Below are 15,798 nucleotides of genomic sequence, written 5' to 3' on the forward strand. Positions count from 1 at the left end.
TGAAACCCCTTTGTTCTCTTATCCCCTATTGACACAAATTGCTGGAACATTCCTTTGTAAGATACAAGAACTATATGCATTAACCACTCTGTTTTTCTTAGACTTGTGGTTATACAAGGGTATGAAAGACAGAAGGTCACACTTCATCATAACATGTGGCCCTAGGGTTGTTCCATATTGACACGAATCGGATGAATACATTTCACACTATCATGGGTAGGAACAATGCATTCAAGTGCGATTTATTAAAGCAACAGGTACATAGGTTCTTTGGATTGCCAGCCATAGTTACTGTCTGCAAAAGCAAGCTAGCATGCATGAAATACACAGGTGACACAGGTGACACAAGTACACAGCCTGGAAATTAACGTGTTAAAAGTCACAAAGACTCTATAGAGATTACAAAGTTTCCATGGAGACACACAGTATAGCCACATGTTCAAATCTCACCCAAAGGCATCCCAATGGGGGCAGAGGGTGGAAGAGAGGCTCAGCCCATCAACTGATCCCAGGAGTCAGGAGGTCCTCAGGATGCAGTATTCCCTCGGGGTGGTATCTCCCCTGACAGTGGTATCTTCCCCAACATCCCCTCTCTCTTAGGCCAATTTATATTATTTTCTATCTTTTAGGTGGAGCTTGAGTGACTCTAGTCAAGCATATCTTAGTTATGATTGGTGAAACGTTCTCCCATTTCAGTTAAATAAAAAGGCTCCAAGAAATTCAGAGATCATGCTCAGTGAGGGGTGGTCGCACATTGGAGGCAGGTAGATTTTGGGTTGGAGGCGTGTTTTGGTATTATAATGATATTACAATGAGGAAAAGTACACTAGGGTACAGCATTTGTCAAAACATGACAGTTCCTAGGCTAAGGGTAGCAAAAAGTGCGGCTGAGAGACAGAAGACCCAGCACAGGGATGGGTGTATGTGGGGTGCAGAGTGCCAGGCATGGCCACCCCCTGGTCATCTGCATGGCCTCAGCCATCCTCACAGCAGCACTTTTCCATGACACATCTGCCAGGGCAATGCCAGTAGGTAGGGGAACTCTTGGGTGGCAGGGCAAAGGGAACAGCAGCTCCCTCGCAGGACACATGGCCCCATATGGCAGTCGTAGTGTAGCTCTCCCAGCTCTGCTCACTGGCTTCCCTCTCAAATACAGAGCAGCAACATCAGATGGTGCATTCTGAACCAATCCTTTATAATTCGCCTCCCACAGGAACAATACCCACCAAGTGCCTCCACACAGGGCACCGTAACCACCTGGGGAGGTGCCCATTGCGGCCGGCACCTTGGGCACAGGGAGGTGCTGGAGTGATGCAGGAGCTGCAGAGCATGGCTGCCTGGGGGTGCAGCTGTGACTCCATCCCCTCGTGTTCTCCCGGTATGTAGAGGAGGATCCCGCGTTGGAGATGTATTTCTGTGGGCAGGGGGCAAAGACACGTGGGTGCTGGGGTTTAACGCAGCCAGGATGGTGCACATGCAGTAGCAATCCTTGATGTGAGCAGAGAGCAGGGTCTGAGCCAAGGGAAGCAGAGCAATGGCAGCACATCCCTTGGGCATGCTGCCACAGCTGCCTTGAGACCAACGGCAGCAGGAGTCTGGCAAATGTGTGAGGGTCATGCTCTTAGCATGTGGAGCAGGCTGGGGACAGCATGGAGCCCAGGAGGACATCAGAGCTCCATGGGGACAGGGACGTCTCCAGGCTGCCTGGCCACTCTGGCAACCTGGCTGCATCTCTCCAGGAGGAGGGTGATGATGGGGGCAGACAGCAGCAGGAGCAGGCTGAGGGCAGAGCGCAGGATCCAGACCTCCAGGGGCATGGCTGACCCTGGGAGAGAGGAGGAACACAGTGTGGCCAAGGCAAGCCTTGGAGGACGGCTGTGCTGGGAAGGGCTGATGAGCAATGTCTCACCTCTGGAAGGGAGCTGGGCCTTGTGTGAGGGGCTGCTGCCTGTGGGAGACATGAACATGCTGTGAGTTTCTGGAGCTCTTTGCTGGGACAATCCCAGATGCTGAGCAGACCCTGAGCTCGTGTCTTGCTTCCTTGAATACATGGTGAGCATTAACAACCGAGCTCATGTAAATTCCCAGACAGAGGTTTGTAAAAGTGTGAGGGAGAGCTTGGAGCAGTAGTGGCACAGGCCAGGGCCTACTGATATCCCCAGACCTTGATTTTTTTTACATGGGCGCTGCAGAGCCCCATGTCTCACCAGCAGTGCTACTGCAGGTACAAGGTGTCATGGTTCTGCTCGAGTGGGCAGCCAAGTTCCACCACAGCCGCTCTCTCACTCCCCCTCCTCAAAGAGGAATGGGGAGAAAATATGTGAAAAGGGCTCAAGGGTTGAGATAAGGACGAGAAAAATCATGCAATAATTATTGTAACGGGCAAAACAGACTCAGCATAAGAAGATGGTAAGATTTATTGCTCATTACTAACAAGCTAGAGAAGTGAGAAACAAAGGAAAGAAACCAAAAGCACCTTCCCCCCCATCCACCCTCTTCCACTTCCTCCCCCCGAGTGGTGCAGGGGAACGGGGGAATGGGAATTATGGTCAGTCTACAGCGCTTCTTCTCCGCTGCTCCTCCGTCACTCTATGGTTCCCACCCACGGGATGCAGTCCTTGATGAACTGATCCAGCGTGGCCTTCCCACAGGCAGCAGCTCTTCAAGAACTGCTCCAGATATGGGTCCGTACCACGGGGTCCATCCCTCAGGAGAAAACTGCTCCAACCTGGCTCCCCTACGGGCAGCAGCTCCTGCCTGGTCACCTGCTCCTGCGTGGTCTCCTCTCCACGGGCTACAGGTCTGAGTGTTCTCATGCTGTATCTCTTCAATAACCTCTTGAACAATGCCAATCCCAATTCCATTTTGTATGGATTTCTTGTTTCAGGTAAGTTCCATATCTCTGTAAAGAATTTAGCAGTCCTAGAGTCTCAGAGCAACACTCCAGACAATTTATGGTGTTGGAGAAGTGTGCCCCTTGCTCAGATCTGTATCATACCTGGAGGAAGCCATCCCCATCCTGCTTTCCCCAAACAAACTCTGCCCCACAGTGCTGCACACCTGCCCCACACACACTGTCCCCATCCTCCCCTCTGCCCACCATGGGCCTGTCCTGCCCCCAGCAGCAGCCCTTCAGCCCTCAGCCCCCATGCCCAGCAATGCCCCAACTCACAGAGCACCAGCAGCAGGACGGCAGGGCCAGAAGGAGATAGCCTTGCCCATGGCGCCTGCCTCAGCATCTTTTGGGGTGCTGCTTTTGGGGAGCAGCGTCTGCTTCAAGTTTCTGCTTTGCTCTGAGCTGGGGACGGTGGGGCAGAGGCTTGCGGTACAGCTGGGGGCTGTGCTGTGGGCTTTCTGTGGCCACCTGAGCCTGGCCCACAGCCAGAGGCTCTCATCAGTGGGGGCCTTGCCTAAGAACCTGCTACATCCGCTGCTTTTGTTGAGCCCCCACTGTTTTTCCTGTCCTCTCACACACTGCAGCACACGCTAGTTTTACTTGTATCTCAGGGACAACATTGTCTCTGTAAAGAGCTCGGCCCCTTGTGCCCACTCGGATTTGCTCTATTCTGACCACATCACTCTGTTTTTGCGTCAATGTCTGCAAAAATGATGAGGACGTGAGTGGAATCCTGCACCAAGGCCAAAGTGACGCCAGAGCTCTGGGGCAGTTGCCAAGGCTGTGGGCAGATTTCTCCTTCATCCTGTTGGTGAATCAGCTGATGAAGAACTCTCAGGGAGTCTCAGCTGGGGCCATAGTGCTGCCAGCACAGCACTGTGGGAGCCATCGGCACCCACACTTTGACCCTCATGAGACCACACAACAACCAGGAAAGGCAGAGGCTTCATCCTGAAAAACACCTGAGCTCCCCCACACTGCTCTCTCACAGTCCCCTTCCTCAAAGGAATAGGGGAGAAACTCTGGTGGAAGAAGACTTGTGCAGGCCCAGGGCCAGAGCTGCAGCCCGTGGAGAGGAGCCCACGCAGGAGCAGGAGTCTGGTGTTGTGTTAAGGGGTGTAGCCGATTAACCGTTATGTGTCCGATCGGATTCGTAGTACTGAACTATCAGAATCACAGATTCACCAATACCGCATTAACCATTAGGCACCTGGTTGGATTCAGAGCACTGAACTACCATGGTCAGGAATTCACCAAAAACGTATAACCACCCTTGGTGTAGTTGTGTTTAATGAGAACTATTATAATAAATGACTAAGTGCCAAATAGGATTACAAAATTTACAACTTATTAAACGGATAGAGGTAAGCAAACAGCCCTGGGTGCGCCAGGAGTCTCTGCTCCACCAAGATGCACACAAGTGACATCAGGCATCTAGTTTTTATGCTCCTAGGCTCCTACATATTCATTATTACTTCTAGAAAAGGAAGGGTTATTATAATTAGGTCCCGGAATCCGAACCCTCCAGCTGGCACATGTATCAGTCTCTGGTGGTCCCTCTGGGGGTCTCTCGTGCTGAAGGCTCGTAACCTTCCTCAAAGGCTTTTTTTCTTGTCCTTCTCCTTTGTCCAACTTGGCCGGATGTCAGAAACTTGTGCAGCGTCCCCTGCAAGCTTTGTCTTTGAGTCATCCTTCAGCTTTCCCCTTCTCCTTAATCTCTTGGCCACATATCAGAGACTTGCATAGTGTCCCATGCAATAGTCATAATAGGTAGCAGTTATTCTGAAACCCCTTTGTTCTCTTATCCCCTATTGACACAAATTGCTGGAACATTCCTTTGTAAGATACAAGAACTATATGCATTAACCACTCTGTTTTTCTTAGACTTGTGGTTATACAAGGGTATGAAAGACAGAAGGTCACACTTCATCATAACATGTGGCCCTAGGGTTGTTCCATATTGACACGAATCGGATGAATACATTTCACACTATCATGGGTAGGAACAATGCATTCAAGTGCGATTTATTAAAGCAACAGGTACATAGGTTCTTTGGATTGCCAGCCATAGTTACTGTCTGCAAAAGCAAGCTAGCATGCATGAAATACACAGGTGACACAGGTGACACAAGTACACAGCCTGGAAATTAACGTGTTAAAAGTCACAAAGACTCTATAGAGATTACAAAGTTTCCATGGAGACACACAGTATAGCCACATGTTCAAATCTCACCCAAAGGCATCCCAATGGGGGCAGAGGGTGGAAGAGAGGCTCAGCCCATCAACTGATCCCAGGAGTCAGGAGGTCCTCAGGATGCAGTATTCCCTCGGGGTGGTATCTCCCCTGACAGTGGTATCTTCCCCAACATCCCCTCTCTCTTAGGCCAATTTATATTATTTTCTATCTTTTAGGTGGAGCTTGAGTGACTCTAGTCAAGCATATCTTAGTTATGATTGGTGAAACGTTCTCCCATTTCAGTTAAATAAAAAGGCTCCAAGAAATTCAGAGATCATGCTCAGTGAGGGGTGGTCGCACATTGGAGGCAGGTAGATTTTGGGTTGGAGGCGTGTTTTGGTATTATAATGATATTACAATGAGGAAAAGTACACTAGGGTACAGCATTTGTCAAAACATGACAGTTCCTAGGCTAAGGGTAGCAAAAAGTGCGGCTGAGAGACAGAAGACCCAGCACAGGGATGGGTGTATGTGGGGTGCAGAGTGCCAGGCATGGCCACCCCCTGGTCATCTGCATGGCCTCAGCCATCCTCACAGCAGCACTTTTCCATGACACATCTGCCAGGGCAATGCCAGTAGGTAGGGGAACTCTTGGGTGGCAGGGCAAAGGGAACAGCAGCTCCCTCGCAGGACACATGGCCCCATATGGCAGTCGTAGTGTAGCTCTCCCAGCTCTGCTCACTGGCTTCCCTCTCAAATACAGAGCAGCAACATCAGATGGTGCATTCTGAACCAATCCTTTATAATTCGCCTCCCACAGGAACAATACCCACCAAGTGCCTCCACACAGGGCACCGTAACCACCTGGGGAGGTGCCCATTGCGGCCGGCACCTTGGGCACAGGGAGGTGCTGGAGTGATGCAGGAGCTGCAGAGCATGGCTGCCTGGGGGTGCAGCTGTGACTCCATCCCCTCGTGTTCTCCCGGTATGTAGAGGAGGATCCCGCGTTGGAGATGTATTTCTGTGGGCAGGGGGCAAAGACACGTGGGTGCTGGGGTTTAACGCAGCCAGGATGGTGCACATGCAGTAGCAATCCTTGATGTGAGCAGAGAGCAGGGTCTGAGCCAAGGGAAGCAGAGCAATGGCAGCACATCCCTTGGGCATGCTGCCACAGCTGCCTTGAGACCAACGGCAGCAGGAGTCTGGCAAATGTGTGAGGGTCATGCTCTTAGCATGTGGAGCAGGCTGGGGACAGCATGGAGCCCAGGAGGACATCAGAGCTCCATGGGGACAGGGACGTCTCCAGGCTGCCTGGCCACTCTGGCAACCTGGCTGCATCTCTCCAGGAGGAGGGTGATGATGGGGGCAGACAGCAGCAGGAGCAGGCTGAGGGCAGAGCGCAGGATCCAGACCTCCAGGGGCATGGCTGACCCTGGGAGAGAGGAGGAACACAGTGTGGCCAAGGCAAGCCTTGGAGGACGGCTGTGCTGGGAAGGGCTGATGAGCAATGTCTCACCTCTGGAAGGGAGCTGGGCCTTGTGTGAGGGGCTGCTGCCTGTGGGAGACATGAACATGCTGTGAGTTTCTGGAGCTCTTTGCTGGGACAATCCCAGATGCTGAGCAGACCCTGAGCTCGTGTCTTGCTTCCTTGAATACATGGTGAGCATTAACAACCGAGCTCATGTAAATTCCCAGACAGAGGTTTGTAAAAGTGTGAGGGAGAGCTTGGAGCAGTAGTGGCACAGGCCAGGGCCTACTGATATCCCCAGACCTTGATTTTTTTTACATGGGCGCTGCAGAGCCCCATGTCTCACCAGCAGTGCTACTGCAGGTACAAGGTGTCATGGTTCTGCTCGAGTGGGCAGCCAAGTTCCACCACAGCCGCTCTCTCACTCCCCCTCCTCAAAGAGGAATGGGGAGAAAATATGTGAAAAGGGCTCAAGGGTTGAGATAAGGACGAGAAAAATCATGCAATAATTATTGTAACGGGCAAAACAGACTCAGCATAAGAAGATGGTAAGATTTATTGCTCATTACTAACAAGCTAGAGAAGTGAGAAACAAAGGAAAGAAACCAAAAGCACCTTCCCCCCCATCCACCCTCTTCCACTTCCTCCCCCCGAGTGGTGCAGGGGAACGGGGGAATGGGAATTATGGTCAGTCTACAGCGCTTCTTCTCCGCTGCTCCTCCGTCACTCTATGGTTCCCACCCACGGGATGCAGTCCTTGATGAACTGATCCAGCGTGGCCTTCCCACAGGCAGCAGCTCTTCAAGAACTGCTCCAGATATGGGTCCGTACCACGGGGTCCATCCCTCAGGAGAAAACTGCTCCAACCTGGCTCCCCTACGGGCAGCAGCTCCTGCCTGGTCACCTGCTCCTGCGTGGTCTCCTCTCCACGGGCTACAGGTCCGGCCCGGAATCTGCTCCGGCAGGGGTCTTCCACAGGCGGCAGCCTCCGTCGGTGCAGGGCCACCTGCTCCACCGTGGTCTCCTCCACGGGCTGCAGCGTGGAACCCTGCTCCACCGTGGTACTCCATGGGCTGCAGGGAGACATCCTGCTTCACCATGGTCCTCACCACAGGCCACAGGGGACTTCTGCTCCGGCACCTGGAACACCTCTCCCCCTCCTTCTACACTGACCTTGGCACCTGCAAGGCTGTTCCTCACTCCCTTCACTCTCCCAGCTGCTGTGTGGCGCAGCGTTTTTTTTCCCTGTCTTAAATATGCTCTCACAGAGGAGCAAAACAACATCACTTATTGGCTCAGCTCTGGAAAACAATGGGGCCCTTCCCAAATATGAGGCAGCTTCTAGATCTTTCTCACAGAAACCACCCCTATGGCCCACTGCTACCAAAACCTTGCCACGTAAACCCACTACACAGGGGAACTCTTGAGGCACTTCTCCATCCAGGGTCTCCTGTGGAGTAGGGGGAACACTCCCGAGGGGGAATCACACATGAGCCATGCCCTGTATGATGAAGCACACAGCTCCAGCTTCTGCACTGTCCACGTCCCACTGACCCCACAGCCCTGATGAAGCGTTGTGTCTCACCTGGCACAGACACGGTCCAAGGAGCACTGAAAGGAGAGCACCCGAACTGACTGAGGACTGGCCATTACGACACTGGGCATTCCCTTCATTCCCAGGGAAGTCTGTGCTCTATCAGAGCCTGGATCAGAGATATCACCAGGACACTCATCAGCCTGCTCTGCTTCACATACTACTATCTACCAACAATATTGCAGACAGCTGTGGAGGAAGCTGCGTCCTGTAGTCTGAGGGGAATGAAGAAAGCTTTCAAGGCCTTGGGATGGTTGGTGAAAGAGTCTGTAGTACAAGTCCCTTTCTCTTCCCTCTTTCCTTTCTGGGGTGGTGACATTTTATGGAATAGAAGGATCTGGTCCATAAATGCTTGGCTCCGTGACTGATACTACAGGCCCAGCTTTGGGTTATTTGGTAATGGCTGGTGTTATAAGACACGAGGGCTGAGAGGAATACTTGGGAAAGGTTTATCTCACAGAGTCCAGAGGGTTCTGCGACAGCAATTAGCAGGGCTCATTTGGAGAGCTTCTAGCTACATGTATATCTGCAGGGGGATGGGGTTGTAGCAGGGCTTGTACTAGTGGGGAAGTGCACCCCGCAGAGATGAAGACCAGGAGGCCTCCCACCCCTCATGGGGTGAAATCAGCATGCTCAGCTCCTTCCCTGAAATGCCTGGACACCAATGCATGTGGCATGGGGAATAAGCAGGAGGAGTTAGAAATCTGTGTTTGGTCAGAAGACTGAGATCTGGTGGCAGTTACAGGGGCATGTTGGGACAGCTCACATGGCTGGAATGTGGTCATGGATGGCTATGTCCTGCTCAGGAAGACAGGCCAGCAAGGTGAGGTGGCGGAACTGCTCTTTTCATGAGAGAGCAACTCCATTGTATTGAGTACTGTCCAGGGGCAGATGAGGAGCGAGTTGAGAGTCTGTGGGTGAGAATGAAGTGGCTGGCTGGCATGGGGGATGCTGTTGTGCGTGTCTGTTACAGACCACTAGACCAGGATGAGGAAGCTGATGAGGCCTTCTACAGGCATCAGAGAACAGCCGCTTGATCACAGGCCCTGGTTATCACGGGAGATTTCAACTACCCTGACATTTGCTGGCAGGCTTATTCAGCCAGTCACCCACAGTCCAGGAAGTTCCTCCAGTATTGATTCCTCCAGTGCATTGATGATAACTTCCTGATGGAAATGGTGAACGTGCCAACTGGGAGAGGAGTGCTGCTAGATCTTGTCAAAAACAAGTAGGGGTTGGTTGATTCTGAATCACAGAATCACAAATTTTAGGGGTTGAAAGGGATCTCAAGAGATCATCGGGTGCAACCCCCCTGCCAATGCAGTTAGCCTACAGCAGGTTGCCCAGGTAGCCATCCAGACAGGAATTGAATATCTCCAGAGAAAGAGAGTCCACAAGCTCCCTGGGCAGCATGTTCCAGTGCTCTGTCACCCTCACTGTGAAGAATCACAGAATCACAGAATTTTCTAGGTTGGAAGAGACCTCAAGGTCATCGAGTCCAACCTCCAACCTAACGCTAACAGCCCTCCACTAAACCATATCCCTAAGCTCTACATCTAAATGTCTTTTGAAGACTTCCAGGGATGGTGACTCCACCACTTCCCTGGGTAGCCTGTTCCAGTGCCTCACAACCCTTTCAGTGAAGAAGTTCTTCCTAACATCTAGCCTAAAACTCCCCTGGCTCAACTTAAACCCATTCCCCCTCGTCCTGTCACCAGGCACGTGGGAGAACAGGCCAACCCCCACCTCGCTACAGCCTCCCTTGAGGTACCTAAAAAGAGCGATAAGGTCGCCCCTGAGCCTCCTCTTCTCCAGGCTGAACAAGCCCAGCTCCCTCAGCCGCTCCTCGTAGGACTTGTTCTCCAGGCCCCTCACCAGCTTCGTCGCCCTTCTCTGCACCCGCTCAAGCACCTCCATGTCCTTCTTGTAGCGAGGGGCCCAAAACTGAACACAGTACTCGAGGTGCGGCCTCACCAGAGCTGAGTCCAGGGGGACGATCACCTCCCTAGCCCTGCTGGTCACGCTGTTCCTAATACAAGCCAGGATGCCGTTGGCCTTCTTGGCCACCTGAGCACACTGCTGGCTCATATTCAGCCGACTGTCCACCATCACTCCCAGGTCCTTCTCTGCCTGGCAGCTTTCCAACCATTCCTCTCCCAGCCTGTAGCTCTGCTTGGGGTTATTGCGCCCCAGGTGCAGGACCCGGCACTTGGCCTTGTTAAACTTCATGCAGTTGACCTCAGCCCATCGGTGCAGCCTATCCAGATCCTCCTGCAGAGCTTTCCTTCCCTCAAGCAGATCAACACACGCACCTAACTTGGTGTCATCTGCGAACTTACTGAGGGTGCACTCGATGCCCTCGTCCAGATCATCGATGAAGATATTAAAGAGGACCGGCCCCAGCACCCAGCCCTGGGGGACGCCACTAGTGACTGCCCTCCAACTGGACTTGGCTCCATTCACCACGACTCTTTGGGCCCGGCTATCCAGCCAGTTTCTAACCCAACGAAGCGTGCGCCAGTCCAAGCCAAGAGCAGCCAGTTTCTTGAGGAGAATGCTGTGGGAGACGGTGTCAAAAGCCTTGCTGAAGTCAAGGTAGACCACATCCACAGCCTTTCCCTCATCCACCCAGTGCGTCACTCTGTCATAGAAGGAGATCAGGTTCGTCAGGCATGACCTGCCTTTCATAAAGCCATGCTGACTGGGCCTGATCGCCTGCTTCCCCTTCAAGTGCTGCATGATGACTCTCAGGAGGATCTGCTCCATGAGCTTTCCTGGCACTGAGGTCAAACTGACAGGCCTGTAGTTTCCTGGGTCTGCCCTCCGGCCCTTCTTGTAGATGGGCGTCACGTTTGCTAGCCGCCAGTCGATTGGGACCTCCCCCGATAGCCAGGACTGTTGATAAATGATGGACAGTGGCTTGGCCAGCTCCTCTGCCAGTTCCCTCAGTACCCTTGGGTGGATCCCATCTGGCCCCATCGACTTGTGCACATCTAAGTGCCGTAGCAGGTCACCAACCAGTTCTTCATGGATAATGAGGGCCACATCCTGCTCCCCATCCCCTTCCACCAGCTCAGAGTACTGAGTATCCAGAGAACATCCGGTATTGCCGCTAAAGACTGAGGCAAAGAAGGCATTGAGCACCTCCGCCTTTTCCTCATCTCTTGTAACTAAGTTTCCCCCCGCATCCAGTAAAGGATGGAGATTCTCCTTAGTCCTCCTTTTTGTGTTGATGTATTTATAGAAACGTTTTTTGTTATCTTTAACGGCAGTAGCCAGATTGAGCTCCAGACGAGCTTTGGCCTTCCTAATTTTGTCCCTGCACAGCCTCGCTACTTCTTTAAAGTCCTCCTTAGTGGCCTGCCCACTTTTCCAAAGCTTATAAACCCTCTTTTTCCTCCTAAGATCAAGCCACAATTCTCTGTTGAGCCAGGCCGGTCTTCTTCCCCGCCAGCTCGTCTTTGGGCACGTGGGGACAGACCGTTCCTGCGCCATTAAGACTTCCCTCTTGAAGAGCGCCCAGCCTTCCTGGACCCCTCTGCCCTTCAGAACCGCCTCCCAAGGGACTCCACCAACCAGTGTCCTGAGCAGTTCAAAGTCAGCCCTCCGAAAGTCCAATACAGCGGTTTTACTGGGCCCCTTCCTGGCCTCGCCAAGAATAGTGAACTCCACCATTTCGTGGTCACTCTGCCCGAGACAGCTCCCGACGATCACGTCCTCCACCAGTCCTTCTCTGTTTGTGAAGAGAAGGTCTAGCGGGGCACCTCCCCTGGTAGGCTCACTAACCAGCTGCGTCAGGAAGCTATCTTCCATGCTCTCCAGAAACCTCCTAGACTGCTTTCTCAGGGCTGTGTTGTGCTTCCAGGATATGTCAGGGAAGTTGAAGTCCCCCACGAGTACAAGAGCTGATGATTTTGCAACCTCTGTCAGCTGCCTGTAGAATTCCTCATCCGTCTCCTCATCCTGGTTCGGCGGTCTATAGCAGACCCCGACCAGGACACTAGCCTTGTTGTCCCTGCCAATCCTAACCCAAAGGGACTCGACCTTGTCGTTCCCAACCTCGAGTTCTACAACCTCGAAAGACTCTCTAATATAGAGAGCCACACCACCACCCCTTCTATGCTGCCTGTCCCTTCTATAGAGCTTATAGCCAGGCATTGCAGCACTCCAGTCATGAGACTGGTCCCACCACGTCTCCGTGATGGCAACCAAGTCGTAGCCTGCCTGCCGCACGATGGCTTCCAGCTCCTCCTGTTTGTTACCCATGCTGCGTGCATTGGTGTAGATGCACTTCAGCTGGGCCATTGCCTTATCCTCCGGCCTTGCCATTGTTCCCCCTGGCACAGCCCCAACAATCCTAGCCTCAGCCCCATCCCCCTTCCTACCTAGTTTAAAGCCCTCTCAATGAGTTCCTGGCCCAGGATCCTTTTTCCCCTAAAAGATAGGGACCCATCTGCGGCCATCAGGCCAGGTGCTGAGTAAAGTGCCCCATGATCAAAAAACTCAAGATTTCTGCGTTGGCACCAGCCCCGGAGCCACGTGTTTAACAGGTGGGCTTTCCGTGTCCTCTCTGAACTCCTCCCTGCCACCATAGGGATGGACGAAAACACCACCTGCACTCCCGCTCCATCCACTAACCGACCCATTCCCCTAAAGTCCCTTTTGATAGCCTTGAGGCTTCTCTCTTCGATGTTATCACTGCCCGCCTGGACTATCAAAAGGGGGTAATAGTCAGAGGGGCGTACCAGGTTAGGAAGCTTCCTGGCAACGTCCCTGACCCTGGCCCCAGGGAGACAGCAGACTTCCCTACGGGTAGGGTCCGGCCGACAAATAGGGCCCTCTGTTCCCCTAAGAATCGAGTCACCAACAACAATAACCCTCCTGTCTTTTTTGGTGGAGGCAGTCCTGAGGCGCGGAGTCGACCTCCTCGCCCCAGGCATCCTCCTGGGAACATTTGCTACCTCTTCCTCACACACCGGCCTCTCAATCTCTAGGGCCTCAAACCTGTTCTTTTGCATGTTGGTGTGGAACTTCCAGTGCTCCATTTTTTGACCATTGCCACTTCTCCTATCCCCAGAAACAACTGAAAAGAAGTTGGCCAAATCCCACTGTCTCCCACACTTAGGCTATTTGTATACATTGATAAGGTCTCCTCTCAGCCTCCTCTTATCAAGGCTGAAGGTAGAGGGCAACCTTGGTTGCAGAGACCATGAGACGGTGCAGTTCAGGACCTCATGTGGCAGGAACAGAATAGCAAGCAGAATCGCAACCCTGGACTTCAGTAGGGACAACTTTGGCCTTTTCACGCAATTGCTAGAGGAAATCCCTTGGGACAACCGAAAGGGCTTCTACAAATACATTGCAGATAAAAGTAACACTAGAGGCAATGAAGGTATACAGATGAATGAGGTGGGTGCCCTGGCGTGGTTTAACCCAGACGGAAGCTAAACACTACACAGCCGTTAACTCACCCTCCCTGCTCGTGCTCGGGGATGTGAGAGCGAAACAGGAAAGTGAAGCCTGTGAGTTGAGATAAAGACAGTATATTCAGACAGGAAAATAATAATAACAACAATGTGAAATGTGTTCATCGGATTCGTGTCAATATGGAACAATGCTAGGGCCGCAAGGTATGATGAATGTGACCTTCTGTCTTACACACCCTTGTGTAACCACAAGTCTAAGAAAAACAGAGTGGTTAATGTATAGAGTTCTTGTATCTTGCAAAGGAATGTTTTAGCAATTGATGTCAATAGAGAGCTTGAAGGGAAGTGTATTTGTAGGCTTTTCGTTGAAGTCTATGATATCTGGGAGGGTTTCAGAATAACTGTTAACTATTACGACTATTTCACTGGACACTATGCAAGTCTCTGATATCTGGCCAGGAGATTAAGGAGAAGGAGAAAGCTGAAGAACGACTAAAAGACAAAGCTTGCAGGGGATGCTGCACAAGTCTCTGACATCCGGCCAAATTGGACAAAGGAGAAGGACAAGAGGGAGGAAGACTAGGAGCCTTCAGCATGAGAGACCCCTAGAGGGACCACCAGAGACTGATACGCATGCTCCAGTAGGAGGGTTTGGATTCCGGAAACTAATAATAATAACCCTGGTTTTTCAGAAGTAGTAATGAATATATATTATGCCTAGGAGCATAAAAATCAGCTGCTTGATGTAAGTGGTGTGCGTCTTGGTGGAGCAGAGAGCCCCGGCACACCCAGCGCTGGTTGCTTACCTCTATTCCTTTAATAAATTGTAAACGTTGATTATAGTGCTATTTTGAAGACTGAGCCATTTATTACAACAATAACAATAACAATAACAATAATGATGATAATAGTACGACTGGCTGGCAGAGGGGCTCAGGCTGCACAGCATTGCACAAGCAACAAGAGTACAGGGGCTGAGCATCGGCAGGGGATGCAGTAGTGGAAGGGACAGAAATGTATTTGGGAGAAGCTGTACATGCTTCCCAGCTTCTTGGAGAGCTGCAAAACTACGAGACAAATCTGGCAAAGGGAAAAGGGCCAGGAGGCCATGTAGGAAGAACACTGCCCCTGAGATACAGATAAAAACAGCAAGAGTTGCGGTGTGTGAGAGGACAGAAATAACAGTGGGGGCTCAACAAAAGCAGCGGATGTAGCAGGGGCTGAGACAGGTTACTCATTGATGAGCCTCTGGCTGTGGGCCAGGCTCAGGTGGCCTCAGAAAGCCCACAGCACAGGTCCCAGCTGCACTTCAAGCCTCTGTCCCTCCATCCCCAGCTCACAGCAAAGCAGACACCTGAAGCAGACGCTTCTCCCCAAAAGCAGCAACCAAAAAGATGCTGGGGCAGGCGCCATGGACAAGGCTATCTCCTTCTGGCCCTGCCGTCCTGCTGCTCGTGATCTGTGAGTTGGGGCATTGTTGAGTGTGGGGGGTTAGGGCTGGAGGGCTGCTGCTGGGGGCAGGATAGGCCAGTGGTGGGCACAGGGGAGGATGGGGACAGTGTGTGCAGGCAGGTATGCAGCACTGTGGGGCAGAGTTGTTTGGAGGAAAGCAGGAGGCCATGACCCCTCTAAGCAAAGCTGTCTCTGCCCCATGCTGCAGGTGCTGGCGTGACCACCCAGGACATCTGCAGCTCTCCAGGATTTCGGGAACATGGAGGTGGGTCACAAAAATGACCTTGTCCTATGGAAAGAGATGGGAAGAGAGAAGGGGTTATTCCCTCACAATTCCCCCTGTAAGCCCCAAGAGAGCAGATTCTTCCAGCCTTGGCATGCACTTGGTTTTGTCACCCAGCAATCACTAACGCTTGCCTGGGGAATCCTTCTGCCTTCTCTCCAGGTAACAACCAGGCTCCAGTCCTGTACCTCAGTGCTTCCAGTGCCCAGGAGGGGGAAACAGTTTTGGCTCATTGTGTCATTGATTGGCAGTTTCCTGCAACACAAACTGTCTTCTGCAAGAATGGGCTGGAGGCGTTCAGCCTGCAAGCCCAGCAGGGCAAGGTCATCTACGCTCTGGTCCTGAACATCACCTCCAGAAGTGCTGGGACATACACGTGTGGGTACCAGCAAAAGAACAAGAAAAACTGGGTGAGGAACTCTGCTCTCAGTGCTCCCCGGACCTTGTCTGTGGCAGGTGAGACACGGCCCCAGGGTGGTGAGGGTAGAAGGTTTTGGAAAACT

At 52.2% G+C, this 15,798-nt stretch overlaps 2 long non-coding RNA genes across 2 annotated transcripts; both read right to left on the reverse strand.

Moving 5' to 3' along the window:
* Positions 1-1,174: 1,174 nt before the first annotated feature.
* Positions 1,175-1,945, reverse strand: LOC311425548. The gene is made up of 2 exons (XR_014686368.1): positions 1,910-1,945; positions 1,175-1,825 (listed from the first exon to the last, which is right to left on the reverse strand). It is a non-coding gene; the product is annotated as an uncharacterized lncRNA (long non-coding RNA).
* A 3,908-nt stretch (positions 1,946-5,853) lies between these two features.
* Positions 5,854-6,624, reverse strand: LOC311425515. Its single transcript, XR_014686362.1, has 2 exons — positions 6,589-6,624; positions 5,854-6,504 (listed from the first exon to the last, which is right to left on the reverse strand). It is a non-coding gene; the product is annotated as an uncharacterized lncRNA (long non-coding RNA).
* Between the last annotated feature and the right edge of the window lie 9,174 nt (positions 6,625-15,798).

The sequence above is a fragment of the Aythya ferina genome, assembly GCF_964211825.1.
Source record: "Aythya ferina genome assembly, chromosome: 31".
NCBI classification, from domain to species: Eukaryota; Metazoa; Chordata; class Aves; order Anseriformes; family Anatidae; genus Aythya; species Aythya ferina.